The sequence below is a fragment of the Acomys minous genome, assembly GCF_964271855.1.
Source record: "Acomys minous genome assembly, chromosome: 3".
NCBI lineage: Eukaryota > Metazoa > Chordata > Mammalia > Rodentia > Muridae > Acomys > Acomys minous.
The window spans coordinates 59,050,994-59,076,092 of record NC_140485.1 but is presented as its reverse complement, the minus strand read 5'-3'; positions in this window follow the sequence as shown (position 1 = coordinate 59,076,092).

Here is a 25,099-nt window from a genome sequence, read left to right as displayed (position 1 = left end):
TCCCAGACATGAACCACCAAACCCAGTTGACAGAGCACTGGGTACTGAACTGAGGGCTTTGTGCTAGGTGACCATTCTGGCCACCAGGATACCTCCCAGCATGCACCTGATCATTTCCATGAAAAAGTGATTCATGGTGAAAGCATGAATTTCCATGCACTTTATATAAATGAGTCATACAAGATCTACTTAAATTTTATGTGTCGTGACAAAAGATTCTCGTGTTTTACCTTATAGATATGAAAACATATCACACAATGATAAACAGACAAGACGCTTAGGACAGAGCCATTTAGAATGATCAAAGAGCCAGAAAGAAGTTAAATAATGGAATAGTTTTAAAGCATGCCATGAAATATCCGGCAGTTATTAAAAGAGTGAGTCAGTTCTGAGGCCCTTGGAATACTGCCCATTATGGGTTAGCTGAGTGTGAAGAGCAAACGGGAGTCAGGCAGAGAGGGTGTAAGGCTCACATAAAAGCAGCCACTTAAGCTGCACTGTGAGCATGCCTTTGCCTAGGAAGGCAGACCCACTGAAATGTCAAGTCGGGCTTTTTACAGTGATGGCTACTGCACAGGTAGGAAAGACTAGTTTCATACTAGTCAGAGGAATTGGATAACAAATGCAGCACTGATCAGTGACATGTGAAGTGTGAGAGCTCCCTATCAGACACCACAGTTTTGAGGGTTTTCTTTTGGGCGGGGGTGGGGGGGTTGGGGGGGTGGGATGGCTGGAGAGATAATGGCTCAGAAGTTAAGAGCACTTGTTACTCTTGTGAAGGGTCTGGGTTCAGATCACAGGTGCCACAGCTGCCGCTCGCTCATTTCATAGCAGCCTGAAACTCCAGTTACAAGTGGTCAATTTGAAACCCTCTCCTAGCCACGGTATGCATTTAGAAAGCACACATGCACTCGCGTGCGCGCGCGCCCACACACACACACAGAGAGAGAGAGAGAGAGAGAGAGAGAGAGAGAGAGAGAAAGAGAGAGAGACAGACAGACAGACAGAGAGACAGAGAGACAGAGACAGAGAGAGAGAGATGAGACAGAGAGACAGAGAATAAAATAGATCCTTTAAAGAACAGAACTCTAGGAGCTGGAGAGCTAGTTCAAAGGTTCGAAGCAAGCACTGTTCTTGCAGAGACCCTAGGTTCAGTACCCAGCTCCAACCTGGAGGAGTGGCTCAGAGGCACCTGTCCCCCCAGCTCCAGACAGGTTCTGACACCATTCTGGCTTCCTAGGGCACTAAGCTCACATAGTGTCCCCACAAAAATAAATAAAATAAACCTGAATTTAGTATCCACCTATACACTTGCTCGTTCACTGAATGAGTTCAAATTGAGGGCTTCTGTGGATCACTGCCAATAACAGTGACTAAGACAGTCAACTAAAGTTCACATTCAGAAGAGACCTAAGAACAAAGACCAAAATTTTACTAGATAGGTAACAGCTTAGGAATTAAGATTGTAACATTTTTGCTTAGATCCTTGTTTCACTTAAAAATAAAAGCTAGTTTGTTGAAACAAAAACAAAATAATCAAACTACTCCTAAGGAAAAAAACCAGCCATATTTTTTTTACATTGAAACATTGAACTTACTAAATTAAAAGTTTTCTAGAAAAGGCAACACCTACTGTCTCTCATGGACACCCCAGTAGTCTGAAGTTTCAACTCCACTTCTCAGCATAGGAAAAGGAGCAACCGGAAATGTGGGGCAGGAAGCAACAATGAACCACAGTCTTGGAGCAGAGCAGAGGATGGGGAGTCCAGCCTCCTCAAAGCAGACCTTCCAGTGGAGTTCCGCCCTGTGAGCTAGGCCAGCCATATTTGTATTTTAGTGGAATGAGCCTCACTCCCCGACATCTCGTCCTGGTAGAAAGGGAAGCTCAGCCTTTTCCCTGGGAGCTGTGGGACTGTTCCCATGAAGACAGGAACAGCCTCCAACTCTTGAAGATGGCTTGCTCACAAAACGCCACAAAACAGCTCTTCATCTCTGAAACCGCCATAGCAAATCTCTCCCCAGTGGCTTAGGTGTTTGTGTGTGTTGCTGAACACGCCATCATTTCTAAAAGATTACTACTAAATAAGAAGGCTCTGGAGAGCCCAATACCGAAATGAAAGGATGGATCTGTCAGGTTTGGTGTCTCTTTCAAGGAAGAGAAATGCAATACTCCAGGCTTCAGCCTCCTCCTGCAGGCCCTCCCCTACTCCTTCCTCCTTCTCCTTCCTCCATCCCCCTCCCCCTCCACCCTTACCCCCTCCTTTCATCCTCTTTGTTGCCTCTTCCCTCTACCTCGCTACTCTGGCCCCCTTTACTGCAGTTCTCTGTTCCCCCTTATCTTTCTCTCTGCTCACTCCCACACTCTCCCCTCCTCCCTTCACCTCTTGCTGTTTTCTCATAGACTTTGTCACATGTCTCAACTCTCAGCTGTCATCCTGGAGAGATGCAGGCCTTGAAGCCAGCCAGCAGAGAGGCAGTGACATATTTACATATTTAAGGGAAATAAACCCTGTGTGGTCACTATGGGGACAAAGTAGGGTTTGCATTTTCTAAGACAACACAGCCTATTCCTGGAAACACTGCTCCACCCTGCCTCACCCCACCCAGTGCTAAATCAACAGTGATGGGGACCCAGCTGTGGGGAAGGCAGCCTCTCACTGTGTGGACAGCAAAGAAGGCAGAAGAAAGGCTGATGCAAGCTCCTGTAAGGGAGGGGGAGCCTCTCCACAGGCAGCTGCCAGCCTCCTGTCAGGAAGATGGACAGAGCCCCAGGAAGGACACGCTGTGTGACAACGCTGTGCATTAACTACAAGGTTTGGTGGTCAGGGCAGCCTGACCTGAAGCCTCCCACACAGGAACCACACAGAGTTCCATGAAACAGGCTAAAACACCGTAAGGGTTGGTTTAGATAAATGTGTTCTGTGCACCAAAATGGCATGTCCTTTTTGGGCATTACCCAGAAAGTGTGGTAGAGGCTGTGGCTGTGATATTATAGGCTGAGGGTTGTGAAGCAGTCCGACGTCTAGGAATCCACACTCCACAGCTCTCCCGGAGGTGGACGTTCCACGGCAGACAGGAATCCCATGAGTCAGTCCCATCATGACCAAGCTGAGCAGAGAGTTCATGGCCAACTAGATGCTTATTCCTTGGGCTGCACTGTGGACACTGTTCACACCTGCAGGGAGTCTTTGTGCAGCTGTCCAAGGTGCTGAACCAGACACCTCTGTCAGGTGCCTAGGGAGAGCACCCACTTCCGTAGGATCCTGCTGTCTCCGAACGTTGCCCTCTGGTGGCAGCTCCATGAATCCATTCACCCACCCCTGTCTGAGCTGTTACTGATCCTGTGGACTGTGGTTTAAGGCTAGTGGGGATTGTCCCATTCTAGCCCAGCTCTAACCAGCTCTCTGAACCATTTCTGGCCCTAGCGTGGCACCACCCTCAGGTATGATGTGTTTTGTTTTGTTTTCTTTTGTTGAAGCTCTCATGGTGTACAGTTGGCGGGCCTGAAAGTTTCTATATAGACCAGGCTGGCCTGGAACTCACAGAGATCTCCCAGCCTCTGCCTCCCAAGTGCTGGGATTAAAGACGTGCGCCACCATACCTGGCCCACTCTCAGTTTTCATTGTCAAAGGCAAACTGACTCTGTAAGTACTGTGCAGAGAATTTGTCCAGTCTGTGGTTTTGATACACAGCCACACAGGCCTGATGGGCATTGGTAAAGCCAGATGTTTCCCTTCCTCCCCCCAGAGTGAAAGGGAGTTATAGTCTAGATAAGGCTTATCAGAAAATGCCAGCCCGAACCAAAGTAACAGCCAAAGCTCTGGTGCTAAAGGTGATCCAGGCAGGGTGATCCACCTGGGTGGCACTGGCTCTGGGGAACTGCAAGTGAGAAGAGACCATCGAAGCGTTGGATCCTAGTGGGCAGGGAAAGGGGAGGGTGGTGAGGTTTTGAAAAGTGCTTGGGACCCAGGGACAAGAATGTGCACAGAGAGTCAGTGATCACTAGCATGTACATATGAATGTGTATATATGGATAGGTATGTACATATTAATGCATATGTATACAAGATGGTACATACATATGACTGTGTATGTCTATGTGAATATATATGAATGTGTATGTATATATGAATATGTGCACATAGATGAAAGTGTAGCTATAAATTTATATGTGCATGTATATGACTGTGTGTATAGATATAAGTGTGTATGTAGATAGAAACATAAGTGTATAGGTGTGCATATACACATATGCACATATATAAGAATATATTACTATTAATATTGCTTTTCGGTTTATTTATTTATTTATTTATTTATTTATTTATTTATTTATTTCCCAGAAGGCAGAACCCTTCATGGAGGCCAGGACAGTGCCCTTCCTGTACCCACACACTCTCCTGCAGCTCAGGAATGACTAAGAAACACTTTCAGTGAGGACCCACCTGCTGAAGACAAAATTACCACTGGCCTGTGAGCAGCCTGAAGTTGAAGTCATGGAGCTGATTACCAGGGAAGGTGTCAGGGGTGGGAGTTCACACCGGAAAGTCTCTCAGCCCCACAGCCCCTCCTTGATTAGGAGAGCAAGGGAGTCAACCTGTGAGGACTTCTCTTCCCCTTCCTGGCCTCTATGAGGATCGTCAATAATTCAGGGCAATTTTTCTCCTGATTAGTGTGAGTTATTTATAACAACGCCATTATCCAAACCATTCACTCCACTGGAGGGCCTCACATGCGCAGAATGCCTGATTGTCCATGGAGACGGCTGTGTGCACGCTGTTACCAGGCTGTGTGGTGCAGACCCCACTTTTCTAGAACTCTTGGTGGTCATCACACTTAATTAACTGTGGCATTTTCCAGGATATTGCCCATTGGAACATGTGGCCCTGTCAGGAGAAGACTAACACCATTTCTAACAGGCTGTGTGTCCTGACTATGCCAAGTGCACACAACACAAGGCACCGAACAGCACTCTAAAGGATGAGGAAAGGTGCTTAACAGCCATATACTGTTATCAGGAGCCTCATAGGACACTACACCACATTCTGATCTCATCCATATGGGTCAAACCACTGTAGAAGGTAGGACTCATGGGCACAAACAAACCCCTGGAGGCGGGCTGGGGAGCCACTTACTTTGCAGTCCAAATGCCCACCACAGAAGCAGAGAGACCCTGTGCTTGAATAACCAGAGCTCATGTAAAAAACTAGACCTGACTCTGTATCTGCAACTCCAGCCTTGGGAGATGCAGACAGGGACAGGTAGATCTCAAACCTAGTTGAGTCAGTGACCTGAGAGTTCAGTGAGAGGCCTTGCCTCAAAAAATATATGCAAAGAGCTGGCAAGATGATGCAGAGTAAAGCCACTCACTACTGAACTTGACATCCTGAGTTTGATCCCCCAGACTCACATGGAAGGAGAGAACCTACTTGCATTAATTTGTTCTCTGGCCTCCACACATGTATGGTGGCACATATGAGTACACACACACACACACACACACACACACACATACACATGAGAGAGAGAGAGAGAGAGAGAGCTGAAGGAATTGACAAGTTCTTAAGAGATGTGCAATTAGCTTTCTGTGTCTGTAAGTAAGTTCTGTATTCGAGTACTTAGCCAGTCATAGAGCAAAGACAATTTAGGGCTTGGGGAGATGGTTCATGGCTTATGGCCACATAAAAACCAGGCATAGTGACTCAGACTTATAACCCCAGCCCTAGGAAGACGAGAGCAGATCTACCAGCCTAGCTGTATCAGTGAGCTGAAGGTTTAGGAAGAGATCCTGCCTCAAAGGCTAAAGTGAAGGGTGGTTTGGGAAAACAGTGATCACCCTCTGCATTTTGTACACACCCACACCCTCCTGCACATGCGCACAAACACACACACACACATGCGCGCCCATAAATGTGTAAATGTACTTCTGTATCTGAACATGCATCTGAATCTGTTCTCATTCTCTCTCTCTCCCTCTCTCTCTCTCTCTCTCTCTCTCTCTCTCTCTCTCTTTCTCTCTCTCTCTCTCGGTTTTTGTTTTTGTTTTTGTTTTTGTTTTTTTGCGACAGAGTTTCTCTGTGTAGCCTTGGCTGTCCTGGACTCACTTTGTACACCAAGCTAGCTTCGAACTCACAGTGGTCCACCTACCTCTGCCTCCCAAGTACTGGGATTAAAATTGTATGCCACCATGCCTGGCTCTCTCTCCTCTGTTTACAGAGAAAAAGGTATGTAGATGGCATCCTGTGTGCACTCATTACACGGATAATAATCACAAATTCCATGTGTCAGAAAAACTTGCAATGCTTATCATAACTACCCATGATAGATCAATTTTATAGACTAGGCTTTGGTTTTTAAGAAAAGTTTTAGATTGGAACAGACTGATACATCTTTAAAATCAGCAATTTCTCTATTTCTTTAACACACAAAATCCTATTACTGTGCCAGGCTATCATAAAAGCTACACACACATTTTTCTCACGGTTCTGACATCTTGAACCTTTTCTCTGACCCTTCAATGCACATAAAATGGCTGTTATATGTGTATATGCTGGCTGGGAGCCTGTAGGGTGGTCTTTTACTGACATTGGTAGGACGGCTTTTCTCATGGGTTGTGTTGAGTGTCTGGTTTGTGAGAAAAGCTCACAAATGAAGGATGCTCTTGTCACCACTTTGTGCCTATTCCTGTGACACCACAGGACTAATCACTGTCTATGTTGACCTGGATGCCTGGATGACACCACTTCTGTCTGGTTTCTCTTTGGCGGGGTTAACTCCTTTCTCCTGTGAAGCACTAAAACTTAATGAGTAGATGTGCTTACTGCAAACAATTGTTGCCTTTTCTCCCTCACTCATTTATTAACTCCTTTATTTCACTAATTAAATAAATTAATGCCCTGCACCCATGAACACTTTTAACTTGGGCTATAGTCCAATTCTCTTATTCTGTTGCTCACCTCAGCCTAGCTTTGCCTGTGATTCTGTTGGCTTTGACATACCCATCCAGCGATGTGTGTGTTGTTCGGTAGGTTTTTGTGCCTCATGGTCTTCCTTTTCAACTCAAGTGCCAAAATAAATGTGTCTCTGAGGTCCCAGCTCTGGTGATAGGCACCGGAGGATGTTGGAAACTCCAGGCAACAGATGTGCTTGCTGCTACCAGAGTACCTCTGTTTTAAATCATCTGAGCTGGCAAAAGCAAACTGTACACCAGCTCGTGCTAATGGGGTTGTTTTAGTGGCCTTTGCATTCATCTGTGAAGCCTGACAGGGGTTGGTACTGATGTCTCCAACTCTGACCTCTTACCATATGCACATAGGACCAGACTCAAGACCAGCCTCAGGTAGACCCAGTTCTTCCCTCTTTCTTGATTGGGGTTTCAAGTATAAGTGTGGGATGTGCTACCATTCCAGTCTGATACTGGCATCTGCTTAAGACAGGTTGGCCAAGCCTAGTGCAACCCAGCCTCTGTTCCTCTTGCCCACGGCTGATGTGTTTACACTAAGCTTTGCCAGGTGAGTCACTTTTCTCCTGAATGACCATTGGGATCCCTGATCCCTGATCTCAATGGAGCATCCCTGAGCATGCTCCATTGAGACACCATTCACCTGGGAAACATTCTGTGTCTTGGAAAACCAGCTCACAATGGACTCTGGGATTCCATTGTCATTTCTGTTCATCAGTGAGACTCACCCCCACCCCTTCATTAAGACTCATTCTGGTGATTCTATGTTGTGTCAAGTTGACAATTAAAGCTATCACACTGCCGGAACATTCCAGGCTCCTACTATCACTTAATTGTAGCCTCCCATTTCAATGGCAAGCCGCGTGTCTCCTCCATGGTTTGCTCCTCAGTTGGCTCTATGAGACTACGTGGATCATGTGGGAAGATCCTGTCTGGCCCTGTAGGACCTTATACCCTGTTTTACAAAATGCCAGCTGTGTGGTGCTGACCTAGCGTTTTTATGTGTGTATGCTGCATGCATACTGTGTAGGAGGCATCCAGTGCAGGCTTTCCCTGCATTTCAGTTGGGCTCTTTCTCATTTTGGATTTGAGAGTCCTTTGTATATATTAGAAATAAGTTCTTTACCAGAGAAGAGCCCTCCAAGGACTTCTCCCCTGATAGCTGTTTTCATTATCTGAACTTTTAAGAATGAGAAACAGAAGTCTTTTCTTCCAGTAAAATTCAGTAAAGTATAATTTACTAGCTTTTTTTTCATTGATCATTTATTTGTGGTTCTATCAAACCTTCCATTGCCAAACCCAAGGGTATCCTGTTTTGTCCTGCATCCCGCTACAGGATTTGTAGAAATCTGTGCCTTCATTTCTAGACCTAGGGCACATGTTGTGTTAATATTGTGGTGGGAAGGTCTTGTGTATGTGGACATCAGTTACTCCACTGCCATGTGAGGAACAAAAGTCTTCATCCCTGAAATTACCAGGGGATGGATTGACAACTTATGTGGGTCTATTTCTGCGCCTTCCACTCCACTCCACTGATCCATATGTCTACGTCCCATCAGTGTCCTCTGACTTGATTGGTGTGGCTTTCCAGTACATCTTCAAGTTGGATATAAAATTTCAAGTTCAACAAAAATAGTTAAGCATGAATGAATGGTTAAGTAAACAACACAGAGGGGGAGACAAAGCTATATAGGAAAAAACTCTGAAAATGTCTAGATAATCAACTGTCAAGAAGGTGAAAGCCAAGCTAACTCTGTAGATGTGGTGCGTGTATGTCATTTCTTTTCAAAGAGTGTGGGAATGAAAAGAAAAGCAACTGTGCACTCAAAATAAAAACACCTATTCTGACAGGCGATCAAGATTCAGACAGACAGCAGATGGCCAGGCCAGCATCAGGTGCTCCTGAGGATGTGCTGAAGCTGGCCGAGCAGGACCCACAATGCCATCCTTGGCACACATACCCAAAACCACACAAACTAAAATAGAAAGGGATTCTTAAGAATACCTTCCCAGTGCTTCTCAATGCTGTCACGGTCTTCAGAAATGAGGAAAGTCTGAGATGCTACCTCAGCCTAGAAGAGGCAGAGAGACAAGACCAAATGTACAGTGTTGCCACAGACATGGTCCCGAGACAGAACAGTTACACTGGGTGAAAACAAAGGGAGTTTGAATAGTGCAAATGTCAGGTACCAACATCAGACTCAGAGTAGTGGAACATGCCTGTAATTCTAGCACTCAGGAGGCTGAAGCAGAAGAATTGTCATGAGCTTGAAGCCAACCTCAGCTATATAGTGAACTCTGGTCCAGCCTGGGCTATGGAGTGAGACCCTACCTCAAGAACAACAACAACAACAACAACAACAATAATAATAATAATAATAATAATAATAATTTATTATTATAGTTATAATGTAATAATAGCATCAATAATGATAGTAACAATGCGACATCCTTCTCAGGCCATCACCTAAAATGTATAAAGCTGAGAAACAGATAGGGAAGGAACAACAAGGGGGCGTGGGAACAAGACACTCTAATGGGGAATACATGGCGAACAGCACAGGGGAAGAAAGCACTGCGATAGGGTCACATACAGCTATCCATATTGTCTTTTAAGTTTTTATATAAATCCTAAGTGAGTTTATTTAAAAACAATTGTGTGGGGAGCCACGACTCAGCCCCACTTCAGCCCCCAGGACATGATGGCAGGACCTGTACACCCCTGCAAAGGGAGGACACCTGCACATGTGGGAAAGAGAGGACACCTGCATGTGTGGGGAAGGGAGGACATCTACATGTGTTGGGGAAGGGAGGACACCTGCATGTGTGGAGGAAGGGAGGACACCTACATGTGTGGGGAAGGGAGGACACCTACATGTGTGGGGAAGGGAGGTCACCTGCATGTGTGGGGAAGGGAGGACACCTGCATGTGTGGGGAAGGGAGGACACCTGCATGTGTGGGGAAGGGAGGACACCTGCATGTGTGGGGAAGGGAGGACACCTGCATGTGTGGGGAAGGGAGGACACCTGCATGTGTGGGGGAAGGGAGGTCACCTGCATGTGTGGGGAAGGGAGGACACCTGCATGTGTGGGGAAGGGAGGACACCTGCATGTGTGGGGAAGGGAGGACACCTGCATGTGTGGGGAAGGGAGGACACTTGCATGTGTGGGGAAGGGAGGACACCTGCATGTGTGGGGAAGGGAGGACACCTGCATGTGTGGGGAAAGGAGGACACCTACATGTGTGGGGAAGGGAGGACACCTGCATGTGTGGGGGAAGGGAGGTCACCTGCATGTGTGGGGAAGGGAGGACACCTACATGTGTGGGGAAGGGAGGACACCTGCATGTGTGGGGGAAGGGAGGACACTTGCATGTGTGGGGAAGGGAGGACACCTGCATGTGTGGGGAAGGGAGGACACCTGCATGTGTGGGGAAGGGAGGACACTTGCATGTGTGGGGAAGGGAGGACCTTGCATGTGTGGGGAAGGGAGGACACTTGCATGTGTGGGGAAGGGAGGACACCTGCATGTGTGGGGAAGGGAGGACACCTGCATGTGTGGGGAAGGGAGGACACCTGCATGTGTGGGGAAGGGAGGACACTTGCATGTGTGGGGAAGGGAGGACACTTGCATGTGTGGGGAAGGGAGGTCACCTGCATGTGTGGGGAAGGGAGGACACCTGCATGTGTGGGGAAGGGAGGACACCTGCATGTGTGGGGAAGGGAGGACACCTGCATGTGTGGGGAAGGGAGGACACTTGCATGTGTGGGGAAGGGAGGACACTTGCATGTGTGGGGAAGGGAGGTCACCTGCATGTGTGGGGAAGGGAGGACACCTGCATGTGTGGGGAAGGGAGGACACCTGCATGTGTGGGGAAGGGAGGACACCTGCATGTGTGGGGGAAGGGAGGACACCTGCATGTGTGGGGGAAGAGAGGACACCTACATGTGTGTGGGAAGGGAGGACACCTGCATGTGTGGGGAAGGGAGGACACCTACATGTGTGGAAAGGGAGGACACCTGCATGTGTGGGGGAAAAGAGGACACCTGCATGTGTGGGGGAAGAGAGGACACCTGCATGTGTGAGGGAAGGGAGGACACCTACATGTGTGTGGGAAGGGAGGACACCTGCATGTGTGGGGAAGGGAGGACACCTACATGTGTGGAAAGGGAGGACACCTGCATGTATGGGGAAGGGAGGACACTTGCATGTGTGGAGAAAGGGATGACACCTGCGCGTGTGGAGAAGGGAGGACACCTGCATGTGTGAGGGAAGGGAGGACGCCTGTATGTGTGGGGAAGGGAGAACACCTGCACGTGTGGGAGGTGCCGACTATGCTGTGACCCCATCACTCCTCCTGCAGGGAGCGATTGCCCTGCTTTCTGAAGTCTCTACAGGAAAGAGCTTTCAGAGAATAACCAGCCATTTTTTCCTCTTCTTTTTTTCCCCCCTGTACCAGCATACCCATTGAGAAAATGTGACCCAAATTACATCCTGTAGACACCGTGCTGTCATGTTCGTGTCAAGCCCACAGTGTTCAGCATTCTCCCAGGGGGTTGAAAGAACTCTGGGCTCCAGTCACAGACAACTAGCCTTGCCCTCAGCCCTTCCAACTCAGACCTAGAGACAGGAGAGCCCTGTCCACCAGCATCTTCCCTGCCCAGGGGACCAGGGAGTGGCAAAGCCTCCCAGACTAACCCCTTTCCTAGCAAGCACTTCACCGCTTTGAGTTGATCCTGCTCCTATTATATAGGGCAGCCTTGGGAAGCTTTTTTCTATAATAAACTGCAGTGACTCCACAATTGAAAGGTCACCTTTGGGTCTCATGAGAGCCTAGCTGCAGAGGGAAGAGTGGCCTCTTCTCGGCAAAAGTCAAGTTCTCAGAAAAAATGAAAAAAATGCAGGTGAAAAGGATGTGTTTTCTGGAACTGCCATGGCTTCCACTCAAGTTCTGTGCTCATGCTGTGTGGAGGTGCATTGCATCCAAATTGGGGGGTCCCATGGCCCAAAGCAAGCACTCTGAGAGCTTGCTCTCTTAACTCTTAGCTTTTCTACCTTTGTTGGGAATGTGTCCACCTAGGCCCTGGCCAGGTCTTCTTGGTTTATCTTAAAGGTGTGATTTTGTGGTTTGGTTCTTTGGAGCTGTTACAATGGGTTCTCCCATTCTGTCAGGTGTGTCCATAAGGGTGGGACTTTCTGGACTTCTGTCTTATGAACACTTCTGCACTTTCTGGCACTCTCCAGGCTGTAGGCTCCCTCCAACATAACCTCCACTCTCACCTTTATATCTCCCATTGGCCATTGCTCTTGCTTCCTTGTTGTGGGAGTTTATTGGTTATGGACTGTCCTTGCTTCCAAGCCCTTTCACCTGGAAGTGTGGGACTTCCTGGGCAGCTGCCTGTATAGCAGTAACACCTTATTCACCAGCAATTCTGAAGGTGAGTTCATACTGATGCCCCAGGTCTACTCTAGCAAGCTTGCTCTTCTGAAAGGCCTCACCCCAAATGAGAGCTCCTGGATCATGCCACCCAATATGCGTTTCGGTGCTTACTCCCGGGGTGTGTGCACTGTGGTCTCAGAAGGTAACCTGTCATCCAAAGCCTACCTGCCTTTCTGACTGCCTTCCAGTGCCTCCTGGAATTGCCTCTGTTGTCCCAAACAGCCTGCCTGTCCCCACATTCTGAACCAGAGCACCACGCTAAGACAGCAAACCTCTGAGACTGGTACAGTTTCCAGATCTGGGGACTAGATGAAGTTGTCTTTATCTTATTCTTGACCTTACCATTGACCTTCTGTACCGTCATCTGGCTACGGGTGGGGAAGAGCTGACAGGCTCTGTTGGTGAGGTCTGAGGAACAATTGCTGTGTATGATGCAGGTTGCTGGGTACCAGCCTCCACTGGCCTCTTCCTGCAGAGAAGCCTTCTGCCTGATACCTGATCTGTCTTCAGCACCATGGACAGCACCTAAAGCATCCTCTGCGTTTCCTCTTGGTCTGAGGCATCCTCCTTTCTCAGTTGGGACTGGTGTCTCATCACAGGCCCCATGGCTCTGCTAACCTCCCCATCAGCTCCTGCAGGTCTTGTCTGCTGCTTCTTCTTTGAGCAACTGGGATACTCACATCCTTCCTCTTTGGCACCACATCCCCCAACCAGCCTGTCATCTTTAGGTCTAGCTCCAGCCACCCTAAAATCCTCCCTTCACATGTCATTATCCAGCCCCTCCACTGCCGCTAGGCTGATATGACACTCAGACTCTTGTCACCTATGCCAAAAAGTCAGGGGATTCCATGCACATTTGACCAAGCAGAAGTGCCCATGTGTGCTAGAATTCTGAGCCTAACTTTGAGCTTAGGGCTTCCATTACAGATGTCTAAGTTGCTGTGGAGAACCCAAATGGCCTGTGTGGGTCCTTCTCAAATTGCTCCAGGTGTCATTTCACCACCCCATTGTCTTGTTAAGATGTATGCTTACAGTGGCCTCTCTCTGTACACTCACAGTGACCACTCTTTGTACACTTACAGGCCACTCTCTTTACACTTACAGTGGCCACCCTCTGTACACTTACAGTGGCCACTCTCTGTACACTTCCAGGGCCCACTCTATGTACACTTAACTGGCCACTCTGTACATTTACAGTGGCCACTCTCTCTACACTTACAGTGGCCACCCTCTGTACACTTACAGTGGCCTCTGTCTGGTGATATTTTCTCTTTATTTGTACCTGACCAATCCAAATAGACTGTTGAGTGTGGGAAATTATCTACAACAGATGTACTTCCAGTTTACAGCAAGTGGTTATATTAAGTATATAGGAAGCAAAAGTAAAGGGAAAAAAAGCAACAGAAGTCATGGGTAGAATGCAAAACACCATCAAATCAGGCATTTACAACATCCAGCAGGAATGGCTGGGAAGCCCCCACAGAAATAGTTCGGTTGGAGTTCCCAGCGGAGAAGCTTCTGAGCAGAGCTGTGCCTCCATGGATGAGCTCCTGGCTCCCCTTCCCACAACAGGCATTTTTATACCGTGGGATAAATAACAACTACGTCTGGTGTAAATGGTTTACCTTTTAGCAGTTCTCAAGGGTGCAATGTTTTTTAATGCCTCTAGCTACTAGCTGTTCTGCTTTTTTCCCCACCACAGAGCCAGGGCCAGCCTGACCAGGACAGAGTTTTGGATGACACTTCAAATGAATGTGTTTCAGTGAGTAAAGGGGCCCCATCTTGACCTCAGAGTCAGCTTTCAACAAGCACAAATAGTACAGAACAATTTATCAGTATAATTTATATTGCATAGACTTAGATCATTAATGTGAGCATAGAGCTGAGTGACAAGGTTCTAATCAAGATGCACATCAGGACGGGGAGCTGTATGAGTTGCACAAGTGTATGCACTTGTTGCCCAGGCTATACCCCTCAGCTGGAGTCTTATATAGACAGCTGTCAGTGTGGCTACATGTATGGTCCCTGCCCTTTCCCACTCTGACCTCTGAGTTCCTCCTCTCTGTGCCACCAGACCCAGTAGCATCAGCCTTCTAGGCACAAAATAAATCAAGGGAGAATGAGCTTGCAAACGTGAATCTTACAAGATATCATCTCAAGAGGAGTTCCCAGTGAAATGGGGCATCCAGCAACATCTGTAGACCATGAGACGGGATGGGTTTTATGTTTTTAAAAAATGCAATCAAGTCTATGTTTTAAAGAAGGTGTGTGATAATGGTGGTGGTGATGATGGTGATGATAAAGAGGATGATGATGATGGTTTTGATGATGATGATGCTGGTATTGATGATGATGATGGTGATGTTGATGGTATTGATGGTGGTGATGATGATGATGATGGTACTGATAATGATGATGGGGATGGGCATGGGGATGCTGATGGTTATGCTGATAGTCATGATGATGGTGATGATGATGATAGTATTGTTGATGATGATCACATTCTAAAGCCTCTACTAAACTTGTAGTTTGTGAAAATGTGATTCATGGTGTTATATTAAATATTAAAACCAATGTAAGATTTAATCCAAATTTATAGGGCAGTTTTGCTTAATTTACTGTCTATCAAACAATTTCCTTTACAGATAACTTTGAAAGTGGTACATAAATAATAAAACAGGTCTACATCCCCCCCATCATTTCACTGCAGCTCAGGGTTAAAATTGAACTTGCTGACATCTAATTTTCTCTCAAATTTGTGTCCCTTTCTCTCCTTCCTTTTCCATGACCTTCAATGGTGCTAGCCCATGAGTCCTCAGATACTTCTTCATGAGTTCCTTGCAAAGCCGAAGCAGCTTTCAAGGATGTTTGACATAACCTTGAGAACTTTCTTCCTGGCAGTGGGCCAGTGCTCAGCAAGATGACATTCCTAAGAACACTCAAATTAAAGATGTCACGGAAGCCAGAATTTAGACCCTCTTCTCCGGCCTCTGCAAGAATCTCACTGTGCTAATGAACTGGAGTGTTATCACACTTTATTTCATTTCAAGTTTTCACAGCATCTTCCCAGATGGGTGGGGGAAATAATCACATGACAGCAACAGTACCAGGCACTGCTTAGATCCCCTATTATGAAGCTCCAGTTGGGATGGCAAGGCACCAGGAGGACACACACTGTCACCTCAAGTGAAAGTATTTGAATTGAAATGCCCTACAAAGCCTCGTTTATTTAAACATGAGTCCCCAGCTTGTGGCTTTATTTTAGAAGATTTTGGAACCTTTATGAGGTGGATTCTTGTTAGAGGAAGTGGATCATTGGAGGAGAGGGTCTTGAGGTTTTATAGCCTCACTTTCTTTCTGCTCTATGCCTCCTGACTGCAAAGAGAATGTGACCAGCCACCTCCTGCTCCTGCTACCATATCTCGCCCACCATGATGAACCGTATCCATCAAATGGGAGCCAGAATTAGTCACCTTCTACCCTAAGTTCTTAGATTTTTATATGGTCATAGCAATGAAACAATAGGTGATTTGAGGAAGTTGTTCAGAAAGATAGTCCAGCGGTTGGGGATCAATAACTGGGGTCTCACCCAGCTTGGGATGCCACATGTTTGGAAACCTCTGGGCACCTGTAGCTTTGTCAGCCAGCTCTTGAGGGGATGCTGGGAACTCCTGTCAGAAAAGTGTGATTCAGTCTGTCCTGTCCCCAGAGTCCTGGATTTTGTTTTGTTGGTTTGTTCTGTTTTGTTTTGAAAAGAGCTGGACAGTGTCATCAGCAAACATCAGGTGCATTTTTGTTGCGTCAACTCAGAGGAAGCAAAGCAGGGCTACCAGGGTAAGTGCTTCCTGTCTCTCACAGAAGCTGCCATGATCACCTTCCAGCCCCTCGGCGTCTGGTATTCCATGGCCCTTGAGAGTTACACCTTCCCCAAGTCTCAAGAGCAGAGTGAAGACCTTGGGAGCTCTCCCTCCATCCCACTCCTGCAGTGGATGTGGGAGAGTCAACACAGAAGCACTTGCCAAGAGCTCACAGCCTCCAGGTTGATAGCTGGTGCTGGGAACATCAGTTCATGGACCCCACCCTCTGGGAGGTGGTGTACATAATGGGGAAGTAAACACTTGATGAGTCCTTCTGAAGTGTGGTCCGTAAAGGGAATTGGCCTCAAGGTCTGTTCACTCAGACCTGACTCCAGTCAACAGTAAGAGAAGGAAACAGCATGGGAAGAGGGTACCAGAGAGATAGAGAAAACATCAGAGTAGTATTGACCAACTAGGGCGTCTCGGGATTAAAGGAGCCAGAATGACCACAGCAAGGCCCACAGGGGATGAAGGTCTCAAGTGGCCACAGTGACCTTGGAAGTGAAACATCAGGGATTGGCACTCTAAGCTGAGGATGTGGTTGGCATGGGCACCATGGAGATGCCTGGTCAGGCCCCTGCAGGATAAATAGCAGCTAAGAGGTACGAGGGCAGCAGATAAACTGGGCTAAGGAGAGAAGGGCATGGGGGAGGGAAGAGCAAGGCTTCACCTGTAGTCAGGCCCCTCACCCCCTGACCCAGGAGCACCCCTACCTCCACCCAACTCATCCAGCACCTTGGGTTTGGGTATCCCAGGAGCTATGGGTGGCCTCCATGACTCCTGCAGAGAAGGTCATCAGGCCTGGAATTCCCCAGCACCCAGAATGCAAAGCAGTTACCAAAAAAGGCTCAAGACAGTTCAGTGCTGTACTCTGTAGCTCCTCTGAGGCAGCCTAAACCAGCCTGAACCAGCTCCAACCTAGATGTCACTCAGGAGTGGCTCTGTCTCCTGCCCAACTCTGAGCCTCGTCTCTTCTCCTGAATCCAGGAATCAGGGTCAAGAGTTCTAGACCCATTTCCATCATTAGTAGATCTGTGGTTTTGAGCAGATCCATGAAATAAGGATGCCATTCCATCTCAGGTTTATGCAGTAGTTTGTGGTCTCCAGGCTGTTTGCATGCAGCCCAGCAGTTCTGAACATCGTAGTCCTCAGACGTAGCCAGAGAGATCATGTGATGAGAGCCTGGGCTCCAGATGCATGCGGCAAATGCAGGGTTGCGCTCCACCCTCCAGGAGTGTTTCTAGTTTGCCACTTGTGCCCCTCTCCTCTCTGTGTCCTACTTCTTGGTGGGTGGGGAGGGAGGGACCATAAGTATCTCAGAGCCAAGTTAAATATGGCAGAGCACAATGCATCCCAGGGGTCATGCAATAACGAGAACAGGAGCACAATGCTTCAAGACACTGTTGGATACAAATGGAACAGGAGGCTGTGGGCTGAGCTCACTGCCACAGAACTGATGAAAATCAGACAATTGATCGTCTCTGCATGGCAGGAATGTCTCCTGCACTTGCCTCCCCTGCCAAGCTTCCTGCGAAAAATACCTTCGGCAAAGAGATCCAAATTTGGGTAATTATCCAAGAAGCCATGGGGGCTCCTTGGGCCCAATATCTACAACTGTTTTGAGGCCATGGGGACAATTGAGCTGTTCCATCTCCTCCTTGGCTCCTCGCTCAGCTCTTCACCATCCTTACATTTCTAGGTGCTTCTGTAAGGGCTGGTCCTGGCTCAGCACCATAAGATCATGGCTATAATGAGGCCAAAGACAGACAATTGCTCATAGCCTTCCAGTGAGCAAAGCTGAGGACAAGGTCATGGCCTCCTTCCTTTTCTTTTCTTCCTCCCTCATCCTCCTTCTTTCCCTTCTCTCCTTCAATCCCTTCCCCCTCCTGGCTTGGTTGAGTCGTAACAGAACCTGGCAGAAGTCTAGGTTCACACACCTGGCCGTGGTTTTCTAGGAGAAAATCCGGGGTCTTATGCCACAGCCAGTCTAAGCTAATCCTCAGGCTTCTACCAAGAATGTGTTCCCACCAACTGCCAGACACTTTACACAGCCATAACCCCGGCTCCTCTTCTCTCAAAAGGATCAGAATCATCTTCTTGCTTGTTCCCAAGGTGAGGAGCAGGCTCTAGCCACCAGGGAGGGTGTGTTCAGAGCAGGGGATTTCCCAAGCAAGGTCTCACTATCTGGAGGGCCATACACTACCAAAAGGGCATATGACCTCAGGAGAATGGGTTGTTTGATAACTCTCCTGGAAAAGGGAGTATTCAGTTTGAATCCCAGCATCAGCATACAACACTTAAAAAGTAAAGTGAGGCATGGGCCAATATGCTACAGCAAGAAAGGGCCAGAGAGATAACAGGAGGTCTGGGGTGACGCACCCTTCAGATGGCAATGGGGTCTGTGAGTATGTCCAGATAGCACATCGTACTGTCTCTGGTGCATCCTAAGGGGCCACAGGCTAAGGGTCCCTAAGGGAAAAGGTCTTCTCCTTAGACCTGGTCCCTGTCACTCCAAAGTGGAACCACCAGGCAGTGTCCAGCCTGATGCACAGCAATTCATGGGCAAATGCCCCAAGTGCCTGCTTCCTAGAGGAAGCTCTCCAGCTCTCCAGCACCCAGCTCTTCCCAGTGGGGACACATATCAGCCTGATCTCTAGGTCACTTGCACCAGCTGCCAGTCTCTTGTCTCTTTCCTCACTGTCTGCTCTTTCTAGATCACCTCCAACACACATACATATACATACACACACTGCAAAACACATACACACACATATATCCTACATGCATACCACAAAACATATATATACACACCATATACACTACACACACCACAAAACACACATATGCACACATCACATATATATACTACACATGCATACACACATAGACACATAGACACACCATACACACACACTACACACACATCATAAAACATACACACATACCACACACCACAAAACACACATGCACACACATCACATATATACTACACACATACCACAAAACACACACCTCACATATACAAATCATACACATATCACGTATATATGTATATAGTATATATAAAACACACACATGCCCCCTCACACACACATACTACAAACATACACACCACAAAACTCACACATACAACACATACATATACCACAAAACATACATGCACATACACATCACATGTATATAACTGTACACATACACCACAAAACACACACACAGAAAAAACCACACATACACACACATTACATATACACACACCACACATACACCACACAGATTATACACACATAAACATGTCACATATCCACACTACACACATATAGCACATATCACATATAAACACATCACACACACACAAATACATATCACATATACATACTACACATATCATACATATGCACACACAATACACAGGTACACTTAACACACATACACACATCACATGTCCATACTACACACATGTCACATACATACAAACACACACAACACTTATACACGTAACACGTACACATACATACTACACACACACACACCAGGCTGCCTGCCTATTGCCTGAGACCCACTTGGCTCCTGAAGAAGCAGCTTCCCTGGAGAGCCTTAGGAATCCCAGCACCATCAACAGCCATATCCTGGCCAGCAGGAAGCAGTCCTCAGCAGGCAGCCTGGGGGGCATGTGACCTGTAGAAGCTGTGATCTTTTGCTCTGAGGTCCCACCTCTTCCCACACCAATTGTTCAGCCTGAGGAAGGAGCCGGAGCATTTGGTGTAAAGTTCTTTCAACCATGCTCCTGAGAGTGACCAGGGCAGTGGGCTGGGTCCTCTTGACACTCCACGGTTTTCAGACCTAACTTAGAAGCCTTAACGGCTGCAAACTCACTGCCTGGTTTCAGGTGAAAGTCATGTTTATAAACAGTTGTAGTTGAAAACAAGGAAATGTGATGCTTTCAAACCCAGTTTTGCATTTATCTTGATTGTGGAAACAATTTCTCAGAGAACTCAGTGCCTAGTAAAGAACAGGGGCCCAAGAACCAGGAATGAGGTGAGAAGCACATTGCACAGGGTCTGCAGGAAAGAAAAGTGCACCTCTCGCTCGGGCTCAGGGCAAGCCTCCCAGGCCCCCTGACTTCTGCGGGGACAGGCCAGCATCATAGCAGAGGGCAGCACCAGGCACTCTGGGTCCTGTGCTTAAGGCCACAAGGACTTCTCTTCATTCAGTTTACAGGTGAAAACACAGTCCCTGGATTACATGGGTCTAACAGGCAAGACACGCTCATGAAGAAATGTTCATTTTCCAGCCTGGTGTGGAGCCTGGCTTCCCCCGGTAACTCCGGGAGATATGGCATCCTTCACTCTGCACCGATTTCACCAGAAGAGAATGGCTTCTCTAACAGAATTCACACTCCCCAGGTCTCTTGCAGAGGTCTCTGTGTTCTAAACGGTGGGCTGTGAGGAGATGACGGGTTCTAGTTTTAAACCCACAAAGACCTAAGCCGGGAAGGGTCAAGACCCAGGCTGGCTCTGCGAGGATTGGGGTGTCTTTGGAATATGAATGATGTTTGTATTTCTTCATGGTGCTTGACTTTGAAGACAGAGGCTACTCTGCAGACCACTATCTATTCCTCACACAGAGAGACATTGCTCCCATGTAGTCCAGCAGGGACAGAGGATTTAAGACCCTCAAAAGACCGTGTGCAGCCTGAGTGATACAGACCCGTCCCTAAGCTCTGTCTCTGCCCTAGGTCAGCCTGCACCTCCCTCTCCTACTGGGAACTGTTCCCTGTTATCCCCTCAACACCTGCACACGGGAACCTCACACGCCACCCTCTGGGTAGGTAAATGACAGTGCCTGGGTGACCATCCGGATAAGGACAAGCTCAGCACCTGACTTCCAGGTGGTCTGTAAATCCCACAAAGTCAGGAGTCATGTCTGTCTAGAAAAATGGGGTCCCCAGTACTTGGTGTTTGGGCTTAATTACTCAGATGGAGATAAGGGCTGCAAATGAGTATGGTGTGACTACAGCGAGGCTGGTGGTGTGTAGCCCTGGTGTGACTATGAGTCACGTGGTTGGCTAGAGCTATGGCTCTGAGCAAGCCACAGAGCTGAGATGGGTATGTCGGATGGGAAGGGACAGGATAGGACCAGATACACACAGGATGGGTGAAGGGGAGAGGAGGGAGGGGAAAGGAAAGGAAGATGATAAGGATGGGGTGGGAGGGGACACAGAGAGGACGTGAGCTAGAACACAGACAGGCATCGCCGTAAACACAGATCACGTGTGTGATGAGCACACACTGGCATCGGCATTGGGTCTAGCTGCCGTGTGAGGCAAGTACAGAGGGTTCCAGACACAGAGCAAAAGAGGAGCAGACTCTCCTCACAGCCCAAGCCTTCCAGACTCAGGCACCCAGTGCAGACAAGAAGGCTCTCTCCTCCCCAGAGTCTGGGCACTTCCAGGTAGTTAGAGGGCTGGGGAGCAGAGCAACAAGGCAAATGTCAGGCAGAACCAATGTTCACGTGTGAACATTCAGTGTTCCCCCCAAACCTGTCTAATCCCAAGAATGCCCAGAGGCTCCCAACAAATGCAGGTTTCTGGTTGTGCCCAGCCCTGCAGAGTGACACTTCTGGGGGGCCAGGAGCTTGCTCCTCTGAGCTGACTGCACTAGTCTCCGGTTCGCTGACCTGAGTCCTTGAAGCATAAATGTGCTTGGACATTTCGTTTGGGGCTGAAGAACTGCTGGGGTTTGGAAACTCCATATATCTCCCCTGAGCGGTGAGTTTCTCTCACTTCAGCGAATTCAGCAGAAGAAAGAGGCAGAATGAAAGAGAAAAAGGACCGTGTTCTGAACATGGCGCCTCCCAAACTCCTGCGCATCCAATTAAATTTTGCTTCTCACAGACAGAGGTAGTAGGGTAGCCCTCACTAGGATGAGAAGAAGCAGAGTTAAGCTCTGTCAGCTAACCTGCTGCCTTCGGCTCTAGGACTGTGCCTCCTTCCAGCTTCAAGTGTCACAAATCGTTAAGGTCACGGTAGTCCCCACCCTGTGCCGTACCTGTTCACCGGCCCAGGCAGAGCCAATCAAATACTGAAAGTTTCATGCAATCTCAAAGCTCACCAGATAAGCTGACACAATCCAGGGTGGGCAGACATCTGGAGAGCAAGATGGAGAGATAGACCAGCTGGCTCTTAGAGAGACCTGTGGAGTTGTCCTGCCCCCTAGTCACTGTCCCCAAGCATAAGAGGCCACCAAAGGGATAGTTCTCATTTGTCTTTAGGATGTAGCTCTCTGCTGTAGAAAATCAGAGGCAGTAAATAGCTCAGAGTTAGATCCCAGATGTTTTATCACAGCTGTTCACCTTGGTCAGTGCAGCCACAAGGATCCCTATATCCCAATGAAGTTTTATTTGTAAAATGAAGTTGTGTGCCTGTGGCCGTGGACCGGGGCATGCTGGCTCTGGGGTAGGAGATCACTGCTATTGCTCAGCTTTCTCTCGAGAAGTAGAACTGACAGAACGCATGTACATTAAAGGGGGCTGGTTGGAGTAGCTTATAGCATGTGGGCTGCACAGTCTAACAGTGGCTCTCTGCACATTGGGGAGGCTGAGAAGCCGGCAGCTGGGCAGCCCATGAGGCTGGATTACTCAGCAGTTCCAATCCAGTGTTGAAGACCTGCAGGGCTCCCAGAGAGGCCCTGGTCTTCAGCTAGAGGCCTGAAGAAGCTGGATTCTAACATTAGCGAAGGGCAGCGACGGCGGCAGGAGCAGCAGCAGCAGCAGCAGCAGCAGCGGTGGAAGTAGCGGCAGCAGCAGCAGCAACGCAATAGATGCATTCACCAGCAAGATGTGCAGCAGGGATCTCTTTATGTGGGCCACTGCCAGGAGGAGACAGTCTTCTCCACTCAGTCGACCTCTCGTGGAAACGCTGTCACAGAGCCACCCAGAAATGTGCCTCCTAGTTTATTCCAGACACAATCAAGTTGACACCAAGATTAAATCACCACACTGGGATCAGGCTGCCCCTAAAGGGCTGCATCTCGTGCTTGCCTGGTCGACCAATGCTGTTTCTGTCTCTCTGAAATGCTGGAGTCAGGACTTCCCAAAGAAGGCAGGTTTTAGAGGTTCTGGATGCTTCTTAACAACTGTCCTCTGACTGGTAGGGTGCCTCCTGTGGGCCTCAGCTTTTTTATTTTTGAAACACAGAGCAGTTATATAACACGGGCTGTCATTGCAAACCAGCCTCACCAATCCCATCAGGCCCCTCTGCTGTAACTCTGCAGACCGCAGTGAGCACCACTTCTCCAGAACCATAGGAGGTTGCAGCAGACTCTCTGCGCAGACGCAGGAGAGTCGCTCATGTATAGGAGAAATCAAGGCAGACGGCAAACATCACTGCCACTTCAGGGTGTCACACAAGGGACAGGAAACAGAATCTGTGGAACCAGAAAGACTTCAGCCACCCTCCAGTGATACTTAGCATAAGAAGCCACTGTTCTGTTCTCTCCTGAGGCCCCATTGTCCTAAAATTCTCTATGAGAAAGCTGAGAAAGAATGCAGAGTGTTGGCTTTAAGAGCTACAAGCCATGCTGTGGGTTCACACATACCATCCCATTCCAGGGAGAACCCAGGGGACTCGGTCGTTGGGCAGACCACGGATTTAGTCTTAGCAAATAGATTTAGTTTCTATATCGATGGGAAGGCAGCTGCGTTTCTGCAGCAATCTGATCGATGCCGGGATAGATTTCCTGTTCAATAAAGGAAGCTAAGTAGGAGGTGTTTAAGGAGCTTGAGAAGTGGTCACAGCCCAAAGCAAAGTGATCTGAGTGCGGGTGAGCGGGCTGATAGTTCCCTCCCGTCTATTTGTTTTGCTTCCTTGAGACAAGATATTGCTTCAGACTCACTGTGCAGCTCAGACTGGCCTCAACTTCTGATCCCCCTGCCTCCATGGCCCAGATGCTGGGATTCTAGGTGTGGGCCGCTAGGTGTGGCTGTACCTGGCTCTTAAGGCAAATTCTGTGGGTGGCTGGAGAGATGGCTCTGCAGTTCAGAGCATTGTGCTCTTGTAGAGGTCAGGCACTCATGGTCTCCTGTAACTGTAGATCCAGAGAGATCTGATGTCACTGGCCTCTGGAGGCACCTGTACTCACTCCACACACCCAGAGGAGCAAAGATGCATGTGCACGCATGCACACGTGCACACACACACACATGTATGCATGCACATGCACACACACACACATGTATGCATGCACATGCACACGCACACACACACATACATGTGCACACACAATTAAACTAAATAAAATATTTAAGAGAGAAACCCAATCATAGAAGGGGAGCCCTTCCTACCTACCCCAGCACATCAAGTTGTATCGTGACTGAGACATCATCTCCCCCTGTGGCCTGGCAAGGCAGCCCCACCAGGGGGAAATGATCAAAAAGCAGGCAAGGAGACAGTCCTCGATCCTCTTACCAGGGGACTCGCATGAAGCCTGAGCTGCCCATCAGCTACGTCTGTGTAGGGGCCCATGCATGGTCCTTAGTTGTTGCTTCAGTCTCAGCAAGCACCTTTGGGCCCTGGTTAGTTGGCTCTTTTGGACTTCTTGTAGAGCTCCTGTCCCCTCCGGATCCTTCTACCCTTTTCCCCCACCCTCCCCCCCAATTTCCCCCTACACTTCCGCCCAGTGTTTGGCTGTGAGTCTCAGCATCTGTTTCAATCCATGGCTGGGTGGAGCCTCTCAGAGGACAGCTGTGCTAGGCTCCTGTCTTCAAGCACAGCAGAGTGTCGTTAATAGTGTGAGGGGCTGGCTTGCTCCCATGCAGTAGGTCTCATGGGAGTGGGGCAGTCCT